The 12481-nt window shown below is 33.9% G+C and overlaps 1 protein-coding gene across 3 annotated transcripts in view; it reads right to left on the reverse strand.

Annotated features, from left to right (window-relative positions):
- Kcp_3 (uncharacterized) overlaps positions 1-12481 on the reverse strand; it is a 92548-nt gene that overhangs the window by 33131 nt on the left and 46936 nt on the right. The window lies entirely within an intron of this gene.

Here is a 12481-nt window from a genome sequence, read left to right on the forward strand (position 1 = left end):
AATTACATTTTTATAGTTATTAAGAAAATAATTTAGTACAGTGTTGGCACAAAAGGCAGTTTAACAGTTTTCATTTTAAAATACTGAAAAGATCTAAAACTCAACTTTCTGAAAATAGTTCCCAGGCGAGGGTATCAAAAAGAGGTCGTGATGGAGAATCTTCATCAGAAACTGAAAAGCAAGTCGAAGAGAATACGCATCGCATTTGCATGCCAGAGAGTCGAAAAACGAGTGTGCAACGCCTTGAAGAACAAAATATTAGAAATATACAAGCTCGCACTAGGAAGCCGAGCTCTGAGCGTTTCCAACGCTTTCATAACCAGATAGAAAGACAACGGATATCAAAATCTAGAGGTCGTGATCAAGTTTTAGACCCCACGCAAAAACGGGAAAGTACACGTACAAATGTATGGGAGGTTGTGTATGTGTGTGTAAAAATTACAACTTATTTGCTTAAACCCGTCCGAAGAAAGAACACATTTTATACTCTCGTGGTTTATTAATTTAATTTAATTTTCTTTTATTAAGATAATACACAATTTGACTCAATTATTCCTATCTTATATCTATATATATTATTTTAAGAAAATTAAATAAATTGCGAGAGTATAAAATAAAACAAACTTTCTTTTTTGTTTAAGTAGAACATATACCAAATATCTCCTGACTAAAAGAGGTATATAAATGTAGAGAATTTGTTATTCAGTCTGTTTGTTTTCACATACATATGTACAGGGCAAACACTTTTTGAACATTTTTTGGCATTGACGCCAAAGTGGATGAAATATTTCAATCGCTTTCACAGCGATTCCAACAGTGTGCCAGGGTATTTTATATAAAGTTTCACGCTAATTTAAGGCTACGTCTAATTATTTACATTTAATTTATTTTTATTACTTAAGACAATAGCATAGAATTAGTAAATTGGTTTTGGTGGATTTAAAATTTTAATGGAACATCGCAGCCATAGAAAGGTCATAAAAAGAAAAGGCTAAAAATGCGAGCAGAAGAATTAATGTTAAAAGACATTTTGGCCTTTCCTTTTCTGGGTAATGAAAACATTAAGAAGCTGTATAAAGAAAATAATGATTGAGTTAGTATGTAAAAAAATAAAAAAGGGTGCGCTGTCGCTAGATAATATGTGAACCCTGGATACTGTAGAGTAAAGTAACTGTCTAAAACAAAAGTTTTCCGGACAGCACCGACATTTTTCCATTTCATTTATACATACATATGTATTGTTGTCAGGTTTCAGTTCGGCTAACTTCTAGGTTTGCTAGTATCATCAATATGACTTAAGTAAGTCAACAAGCATAATTTAAATGATGATTGAAACCACTTTTTTATTAAGGTTTGGTAAGAGTGATTCCAAAATGATACACAGTTGGGTGCAGAAATTAGTACATGTTAATAAATATAAAACAAAATTTTCTTTAAAAAAAGTTAATAAAATGTAATCAAACCAACTTGGTTACTGCTTCGTAATTATTTCCTTCCAAAACCAACGCCTAATTGAGATTATTCATAAATTTTCGATCAGCCAATACAAATCACTGCATTGAGCACGTAATTGGAATCGTTATTATATTGTCCGGACTCTCTCTGAATATTTTCAATTAAGGAATAGCATGTGAGCTTTTATATCATTTTTCATACTATACTTGCTGGTATCTCAAAGTACCGATGTACCAAAAACGATTGACAAATGATGTTTCGTCTGAGTGGGCACGGCTGGGTTTTAGTTTACCAAATTTCCCACCCAATCATGAGCAGTTTATGTATAATTCGTGTCTTTGAGATCTGTGCAGTAGGTTAATTTTTCATAAATTTTATATGGAGCTTATACCAGCAATTACCTCAAACCTAGTCAGTTTTTAATGGGTTTAAAAAGTAAATTTCTTTTTTTGACTAGTATGGATTAACCTTAATAGCTCTATCTATTATAATCATATCTGTCTAGATATGCCAATGGCAATAATATATCAACTCTATTATGTACGTAGAGTATCAATGTGAGTACAAGACGAAATATCTCCTGTCATCAAACAAACAGTCATCGAATTCGCGTCTTGGCTCTCACGTTACTTTTGCGATTTTGACATTCATAACTTTGAAGTAGTAGATAATTTTGTGTATCTTGGAACCAGCATTAACACCAATAACAATGCCAGTTTAGAAATCCAACGCATTATCACTATTGCCAACAGGTGGTACTTTGGACTGAGTAGGCAAATGAAAAAAAAGTAAGATGAGACGACACCAGGAGTTTTCAAGAGAAAGGAAAAACCAGGTGAAGAAGGACCAGGCTACACTTGGGATTTCCAATTGGCGCCAAATACCAATGAAGGACGAACGAAAGTTTCAATATTAAGTGATTTTTATTATGAAAGTTTAACTATTGTCACATGAATTGATCCATAAAATATTTACAATAAAATCTAATGACAATTTCGCAATAAGAATAACATAAAATTTTCTTGCATTAACACACATCTATTAAAATACACATTTCTACACATATGTATCATATAGTTAGCAAATTTTCATACCATTTCACTGCCTATATAGTCAAAAATATACTACAGCTTGGTGCAGACTTGAGCAATAACCGTAAATTAGTTTGGGTTATCCAACTCATCAACACCAGCATATTCTACTGTGCACTTTCTTGGCTGTCAACACGTTTACTCCAACACATAAGCAAGCAAGCTTACTTGCAATTTTCGCATGCTCCGAAAATGCTTAAGAACTCGAAAATGCATAAAATTTAGAACCCATAACTCATTAAAGCCAACTTCATAAATCTTTGTCATAAGATTTTAAGAGAACCGCAATAAGTCGAGGGGACAATATGCGGACTAGAAGCAGGGCTCATACATTGCTATGTACATACCATAAGTTCGTTCTTGCGATTTTGTAAAACTTTATGAGTAAGTTGAAGTCTGTAGCTATTTCCTTTTTTGGCAAAGAAATTAATCTTCATATCCCTCCTCCTACTACCTTATAAGAAAATAAAAACAAAAGTATTTGGCCAGTAAGCAAGAAACAGCTTCCAATGGATGACTACTGAACTGCGCACATGCATGTATGTGTGCGTGCATTTATAGTACATATTGTGGCGTTTATGAGCGTTATAAATGCAGTCAGCTTCGGTGCGGAGCAATAACAATTTCGCCAACATCCTTGTCCTCACTCACATTAGTTTGCACGAGCTACTCCTTCACGGATTTAAGGTCAGGGGTGCAAAAGACTTGTTGTCGCATTAATGGCCATTTATATTCGAAGTGCAATGTTACATGCAACATGCTGCAGCCTTTGAACGTTGATGCTAAAGTCCCAGAAAGTCGTAACCCGTCGCACACTACTTATCCCTACGAGGATATGATGTGAATAATTCTATGACACACATACTCGTATATACCGTGTGTAATAATCACGCAGATGATCGCGAACTTCAAAAAACTATTATTACCGTTATTATTATGGGCAATAAAGTTATTAGGAATCCACTAACGTTGCTGCAGGAGAATGGCATGGGCTAATGAGCGGATGGACTGATAAACGTGTTATTATAAGCCAACAGCGTCGATGTTAGCATACAAGAATAAGTGCATATAGTAGTGTAGCGCTTTTGTTTTAGGACCAGAATGAATGTCCATTTCTATTATTATACTTTTGTATGTATTAATGTACATATGTATGTTTAAATGTGCAACTTATTTCTCTAATGCAATTCGATGGGTTGAAAATTCAATAAAAAAAATCATTGTTTTCATAATTTCAAATAAATTTTCGTTAAATATAATTCACGTTAGTCTAACTATTAGTACCATGGAAACATGTAGGAGCACCATTGCACAGTGGTTCCGCTGGTATTTTGAGAAGATTATAAAACAAGTAAAGGAGGGCTAAGTTCGAGTGTCAGCGAACATTTTATACTCTTGCAATTTATTTATTTCATTTTATTAATATAACAAACAATTTGACCTACATATTCGGCATATATATGGTATGAAATCCATTATAAGCTGGAAACCCTAATATTAGTTATATGGGAGACATGACTTCCCTATCCCGATTTTAATTTCTTCAAAATATCTGAGAGACTTACCTATATTTTCGGTAAAAAATTTGTTAGAAGCACTGAGGTCCTCATATTCGAAATATAGGGTCTTGAAAGCTTTTGGACCGATTTCGACGATTTTTAGAAGGGCGATGCCACTCTTTAAATGCAGTATTTTTGCAAAGTTCTGTTCCGATATCTTCATTAGTGCTTACTTTATATATTGTAAAGTAAACGATTCAGATCGACGGCTAAGTTCGGGTGTAACCGAACATTTTATACTCTCGCAATTTGTTGATGTAATTTTATAGAGATAACACAATTCGACCCATATATTCGGTATAAAGTTCAATAGAATAACGAAAATCATCACAAATAGTATATGGGGACTGAGGTAATTCCTAAACCGATTTCACTCGTTTTCACCACCAAGATACAATATATCGAAGACTATACGCTCGCTTAATTTTATATTACTTATAATTAGGTATATGGGATCTGGGGGAAGTTATGACCCGATTTTTACCATTTCAGGTACAGAAAGAAAAAAATTTCCGAGGGAATGAAATACATAAAATTATCTGAGGGATTTACTTATATTTTCGGTGAAAAATTACCCTTAGGCACTGAGTTCTTCATGTTCGATATCAGGGGCCTTGAAAAGTCATGGTTCGATTTTGACAATTTTTCCACAAGTGATGTCACAGCTCAATTACAGTATATGTGTGATGTTTTATTCCGCTATCTTCATTCGTTCCTAATGTATATATGTATTATAAAGTGAACGAATCAAAAGAATTCAAAATTGAGTTATATGGGAAGTAGACGTAGTTGTGAACCGATTTCGCCCATATTCCACCCGTGTCATCAGGGTGTCAAGAAAGTGTTATATACCGAATTTCATTGAAATCTGTTGATTAGTTCTTGAGATATGGTTTTTGACCCATAAGTGGGTATAGGAGAACCGACTGCAGAAAGTTTGGTTTATATAGGTTTATTGGTTTGCGAGTTATATACAAAAAACCTATTTGGGGGCGGCGTCACGCCCACTTTTCCAAAAAAATTACATCCAAATGTGCCCCTCCCTAATGGGATCCTATGTTCTAAATTTCATTTTCATAACTTTTTTTATGACTTAGTTATGACACTGTATAGGTTTTCGGTTTCCGCCATTTTGTGGGCGTGGCAGTGGACCGATTTTGCCCATTTTCGAAAGCAACCTCTTCAGGGTGCCAAGGAACATGTGTTCCAAGTTTCATTAAGATATCTTAATTTTTACTCAAGTTATCGCTTGCACGGACAGACGGACGGTCAGACATCTGGATTTCAAATCCACTCGTCATCCTGATCATTTATGTATATATAACCCCATATCCAACTCTTATATTTCTTGGTGACACAAACAACCGTTATGTGAACAAAGCTATTATACTCTGTGCAACAGGTTGCGAGAGTATAAAAATCCAGTGTCCGTGTGTATGTTCCGAATGAACTCAAAAACGAGTCAACTGATATTCATGAAAGCTGGCATATAAGTATGTACATGTAATTTGGTCCAACTTAGATGATAGGATAGTTATTATTCAAATTAATCGTCTCCACAATTAATAATTAACATTTTGTTTTACTTCTAATTTACAGTTACATATGTGCATATGTACATAAATATAATATTTGTAAAAATGAATTGCTGTTCGTTAGTCTCGCAAAAAGTCGAGAACGGCCAAACCAATCTGGCTAATTTTAGTCTTGCAATATTCGTGGAAGGCCAGGAAAAGATTAGAGAGTGATTAAATATGGAAAAATTGCGAGGAAGATAATAATAAGAGAATTTTATTCGAGTTGACAAGAAAAATATAAAAAGAGAAAACAAAAAAATTATATTTTGAAGGTTGTTGCTTGGTAAAATTTTTTTGTTATTGTTCAATTATATAAGGTTGTGTCGATAGCCCAAAACAAATAAGGAAAGGCTAAGTTCGGGTCCAACCGAATATTTTATACTCTCGCAATTTATTGATGTAATGTTATTAAAATAACACACAATTTGACCCACATATTCGTTAAATATATGGTATAAAGTCCATTGAAAGGTGGAAACCCTAATATTAGGTATCGCGAGTTATGTGTGACGGAGACATATTATTAAAAGAAAGATATTCCCTCTGAATTTCTTCAAAATATCTGAGAGAATTACCTATATTTTCGGTAAAAAAAAATTATGAGCACTGGGGTTTCACCCGAACTTTCTTACTTGTTTATTTAACATCATCTTCAACATCAACGTCACTATTATTGTTCATCTGTGTAACTAAGCGGAAAAGTGTTACGATGCCATCGTCACTGTGGTTGTGGGTCATTTTGCAGATCTGATACCGCTGCTAACATCAGTTGTGTACATTTTCCACTTACCAGTCAGTCAACGGCTACACAAACTCACGCCGCCGGTTGTGGTCACAACTCCTGCAACTGTACAGAGTGCGTTGCAAAATTATGCTTATTGTTAGTTTGTTGCATCACTTTCGTTGTCGCCAAGATGACACTAACTATGAAGAATAAGTGAAGCCAAGTACAATAGCAGTACATTGTAAAACAATGTCATAGTAAAAGTACTAGTTATTGTAATAATAACAAATAGTCAACAAAAATTTACATACAAGGATCAGAGACAGTGAGAACCGAGAATATCTAAATATGCTCTTATTGGTGTACAAATTGTGTACTGGTTCAAAAATTTATTTCAGATTTTATGTGGCTTCCGAAATATTAATATTCCGTTATTTATTACGTTTGTTTATCACCACTTTGGATTTATAAAATTGAGAATTGGGAGCAGTTAAGCCAAGTAAAACATAAAACAAGTATTTACATCTACAGTTTTACTTTTCCCAATGAATAACTGTATTATACTAGTACGCCATAGAGATGAAACTAATCCCACTTAGGTCAAATATCAGTAGCAACAGCAACAGGTAACATATGCACATATGTATAACATTTATTGCTGTAAAAAATTTTATTTTCCTTGTTTTAAATATTTCAATTTATTCAAAACCAAACATTTGGAAATGTAGTTAATCTACTAATCCAGTATCCTATTTTTTCGATTTTTCGACACGCAAATTGCTGTATTAAAATTGAAGTGTGATTTTTTAAGCCCGCATTACTGATAGTAGTAACTAAGATTTCAGGTGAATTTATTTCATACATTTCAACTCAAACTTATGAGGCCAACATATAAGACATATAGACATGTATGTTTTCAAGTGTGGCGTATAATAAAAAAATGTTTTAGAGAACATATTGTTTTATATATTTACGCAAAGAAGGATTCATGTTTCAGAATGTTGGAGTTATCGCGAATTCACTGTAAATTGGAACTACAATTGTGCTGTCGCTTAACCGCAAACCACTTCCGTTTCGATGTGTGCCTTTGCGGATATTAAAATGAGCGGGCAGCTAGTTGATGAATGCAATCACTGTGCACGCTGCATTGCGATGCATACACCGAAATACTTCATTTGTCATTTTTACCACAAACTGTTCACCAGACATTGGTGACAATTATGGCGCTTTATATTTGGTCTTGTCATGCTGCGGTTACTTTTTGCGAATGTTGTTGAGCGGTTTTATATGAACGAATAAAAAAGTCGCTTATTGATTAATTTTAAAACTCATATAACGGTACAATTGTTTATTTCCAATTAATACCAAGACTCGATAAGAACAGTCGATACTAAATATTTAAAGTAATGAATTTTTTATTATATAACCTGCATATATGCACCCACTGCCTCAGATATTATTTTCGATTATTTCGTTACCATATCTGCTTATATTTATTAAAACAATGAAAAAGTAATTTGACCATTGATTTTTATGCAGCAATTCTTTAGTAGTCTTAGAAGAAACTAAGATTTAAATATTAATTAACTTTATGCATTTAAGACATTTTCATTCATGTATCTGTATATTGTGTGAGATAAACGTGTTCAAAATCGGGAAAAAATATTAGCATATTTTCATATTTTGACACCTTCAAGTAGCAGACGCCAGTATAACAGCACAGTGTGCGGATTAAATGCAGAAAATATGTTATACAATACTAAATGGGGAAAATGTGCGCACTTGTATGTTGTAAAAATTTTGTAATCACTTAAGTGATTAATTATTATTAATTATTAATAATTTGAACATAACCACCATTCATCTCTAGTCTACTCTTCAACCCAATGCCGATTTCAACACAATGTAAATACAAATGACGGTGATCTAGTACAGTATTTAACAAGTAAGGAAAGGCTAAGTTCGGGTGCAACCCAACATTTTATACTCCCGCAATTTATTGATGTTATTTTATAAAGATAACACAATTCGATCCATATATTCGGCACAAAGTCCAATAGAATAACGAAAATCATCATATATATTATAAAGTGAACGAATCAGATGGAAAAAAAATAGTTATATGGGAAGTAGGCGTGTTTGTGAACCGATTTCGCACATTTCATTCATCCATGTTAGCAGAGTGTCAAGAACATATTATATACCGAATTTCATTGAAATCGGTTGAGTAGTTCCTGAGATATGGTTTTTGACCCATAAGTGGACGATGTTACGCCCATTTTCCATTTTATAAAAAATCTGAGTGCAGCTTCTTTCTGCCATTTCTTTTGTAAAATTTAGAGTTTCTGACGTTTTTTAAGGAGTTAACTCACTTTTAGTAATTTTCAACATAACCTTTAGATGGGAGTTGGCGTGGGTTTTATCCGATTTCTTCCATTTTTGGACTGTATTAAGAAGTAGCTAAAAGAAACGATTATTTAGCTTTATTGCGATTATATAGCTTTATTCGAGATATATACAAAAAACCAATTTTGGGTCACGCCCACTTCTCCAAAAAAATTACACCCATATATTCACCTCCCTAATGAGATCCTCTGTACCAAATTTTACTTTCATAACTTTACTTATGGCTTAGTTATGGCGCTTTATAACTTTTCGGTTTTCGCTATTTTATGGGCGTGGCAATGGTCCGATTTCGCCCATTTTCAATACCAACCTCCTCAGGGTGCCAAGGAATATGTGTTCCAAGTTTCATTAAGATATCTCAATTTTTTTGCTCAAGTTATCGCTTGCACGGACAGACGGACGGTCATCCGGATTTCAAATTCTGTCGTCATCCTGATCATTTATATATATATAACCCCATGTCTAACTCTTTTTCAACTATTTGAACTTGTTTCAAGACAAATTCCAGTACATGTCATGCATATACAGCACCAAAACCGCGGATATCAATAACATAAAAGAATTTTTAAATAAAATAAGTCATTAAGAATGGTCATCGTGGATTCTGTGGTTTTTGTACGATAAATGAGTAAATGTATGGAATATAACAATAAAATAAGAGGGAAAACAATTATAATGACTAGGATAGTCCTAGCCATTAACTACACGTATAAGAGTACGACATGAACATCATAAATAAACTGTAAAAACGCTGTCCGCCATATACGTTTTCTTTAGTCATGTCTAAACCCTGATATGATGAGGTTAAATGGACTCGGATTCGGATTCAGCGACCCCAAAAACATAAGGCACACATAGTAAGACTCTCAGGTCATGCCAAAATTTTTTTGTGTGGCTGTGTTAGTGTTACCACACTAACATATTTGCATTCTTTTGGACTACCGAATACTTAAAAAAATCCGACTTGGAGAAAGTATTTTCCAAGCGAAATACATTTTATAACACTAATTCTGAATTTCTAATTTGATCTTTTTTACCCTTACAACAATTTAAATTTTGTTTCACAAATCGCTTTTTTAAGTCTATACAAAACCATTTCACATGTGTGATTGCTTTAAAAAATGCACTGCGATTATAGTTAACAGTGGAATGTCATTTCCACATATCCATCCTTTCAAACCGCAACCTAAATACAAGTTTGCAAATAGACATACGACAAGGATATCTGTTTTACAAAGGACTGCTTGTATTATGTATATGAGTATTTTTATACTCTCGCAACAAAAGTTGCTAAGAGGATATTATAGTTTTGTTCACATAACTGTTGTTTGTAACACCTAAATCTGAAAGAGTTAGATATAGAGTCATATATACCAAAGCGATCAGGGTGACGAGTAGATTTGAAATCCGGATGTCTGTCCGTCTGTGCAAGCTGTAACTTGAGTAGGGCCACGTCCACAAATAGTTTTTTTGTATATATCTCGCAAACCAATAAAGCTATACAAACCAAACTTTCTGCAGTCGTTTTTTTAAGCCACCTTCTTAATACAGTCCAAAAATGAAAGATATCGGATAATAAACCCGCCTACCTCTCATACAAAGGTTATGTTGAAAATACTAAAAGTGCGTTAACTCACTAACGAATAACATCAGAAACCCTAAATTTTGCAGAAGAAATGGCAGAAGGAAGTTGGACTCAGTTTTTTTTTACAAAATATAAAATGGGCGCGCCGTCGCCCACTTATTTGTAAAAAACCATATCTCAGGAACTGCTCTACCGATTTCAATGAAATTCGGTATATAGCATTTTATTGACTCCCTGATGACACGAGTGAGAAATGGGTGAAATCGATTCACAACCACGACTACTTCCCACATAACTGAATTTAGAATTCCATCTCATTCCTTCACTCAGGTGAAAAAAAAAATTTAAATCGGACTATAACTTTTCTTTTTCTTCTAATAGTGTGTTTCTGCACCAAAAATTATTAAAATCGGTTTATAACTTCCCCTAGCTCCCATATACCTAATTAGAGGTTTTTCAATAATACGATGGGCTTAATGCCTTATAAATCGGTTAATATGTGAAATATCTTAGCCAAATTAAGTGAGCATATAATCTTGGATATAATGTAACCGGTGAAATCGGTTCAGGAATTACCTCAGCCCTCATACACTATATATGCTGATTTTCGTTATTCTATTGGACTTTTTGCCGAATATATGGGTCAAATTCTGTGTTATCTTAATAAAATTATATCAATTGCGAGATTATAAAATATTCGGTTGCACCCGAACTTTGCCTTTCTTCACTTGTTCCTTAACCCAGAAAAGGCAAACAAAAGCGGCAACACATTTGCACCTATGCGGCATGACAAGCGTTGTCTTTTGTTTGCGTTAAATTGAAATTATGACGTGCATTTTCAATGCCTCTCACCCATTAGCAGTTAAATGAACAACGGCACAATGAATAAAAGAGTGGTGCATGCAAGTTTTAAAATGCAGCCAAAGAAAGAAATACGAATGTGTTTATATTGTAAGTAGAATATAATAGGTTTGCCATTTTTGCATAACTTTAAAGCAGTTCTTCTTTAACTGTATTAAGAATCAGTAATAGGCAATTTTGCATTTGCAGAATAAAGAAATAATCACGCCTACATTCTCTTTCACTTTGAAGACCTTTGTTTATAACTGCCATCCAACTTTATAAAATTTCAGTTTTTGTGGACCATTTTAAATTCGTTGAATTGCAGAAATGCACTGGCACTTTTAATTTAAGTGTGCTATTTCGACTAATTCTATCTAAATTAAACTAACTAAACTTGTAGTGATTGCCAATTGAACTATTTTCAAATCTGGGGGGAGGGGGGGCGTTATAAAATTTTAAATCTATAGACACATAAGTGTTTAACATTGTATTATTTGGGGTCTGTTTTCTGCTACAAAAATATATCATAAAGTAATTGTCACAAGCATCTACTATGTAATATGTACAATATTAAAAATAATAATTATTTTTTGTACGAGTATAAAATTTCTAGCTTTATATTTTATTTTGAGGCAGACATCTTGCTGCCTCCGTCCATCTATGGCACAAAACAACAATACAACTGTAGCATCGACAACAGCAATTACAGTGACAGCTGCGCCAACATGAAAACTACCACTTCAAATTGTCAGCTGTTAACTTTTCTAACGGGTGATTTTTTTGAGGTTAGGATTTTCATGCATTAGTATTTGACAGATCACGTGGGATTTCAGACATGGTGTCAAAGAGAAAGATGCTCAGTATGCTTTGACATTTCATCATGAATAGACTTACTAACAAGCAACGCTTGCAAATCAGGGAATTTTATTACCAAAATCAGTGTTCGGTTCGAAATGTGAAAATCCGCTTTTTTATCGACAAATTTTGTTCAGCGATGAGGCTCATTTCTGGTTGAATGGCTACGTAAATAAGCAAAATTGCCGCATTTGGGGTGAAGAGCAACCAGAAGCCGTTCAAGAACTGCCCATGCATCCCGAAAAATGCACTGTATTGTGGTAAAATGTGGTTTGTACGCTGGTGGAATCATTGGACCGTATTTTTTCAAAGATGCTGTTGGACGCAACGTTACGGTGAATGGCGATCGCTATCGTTCGATGCTAACAAACTTTTTGTTGCCAAAA

The sequence above is a fragment of the Zeugodacus cucurbitae genome, chromosome 3 (genome assembly GCF_028554725.1).
Source record: "Zeugodacus cucurbitae isolate PBARC_wt_2022May chromosome 3, idZeuCucr1.2, whole genome shotgun sequence".
Lineage (NCBI taxonomy): Eukaryota > Metazoa > Arthropoda > Insecta > Diptera > Tephritidae > Zeugodacus > Zeugodacus cucurbitae.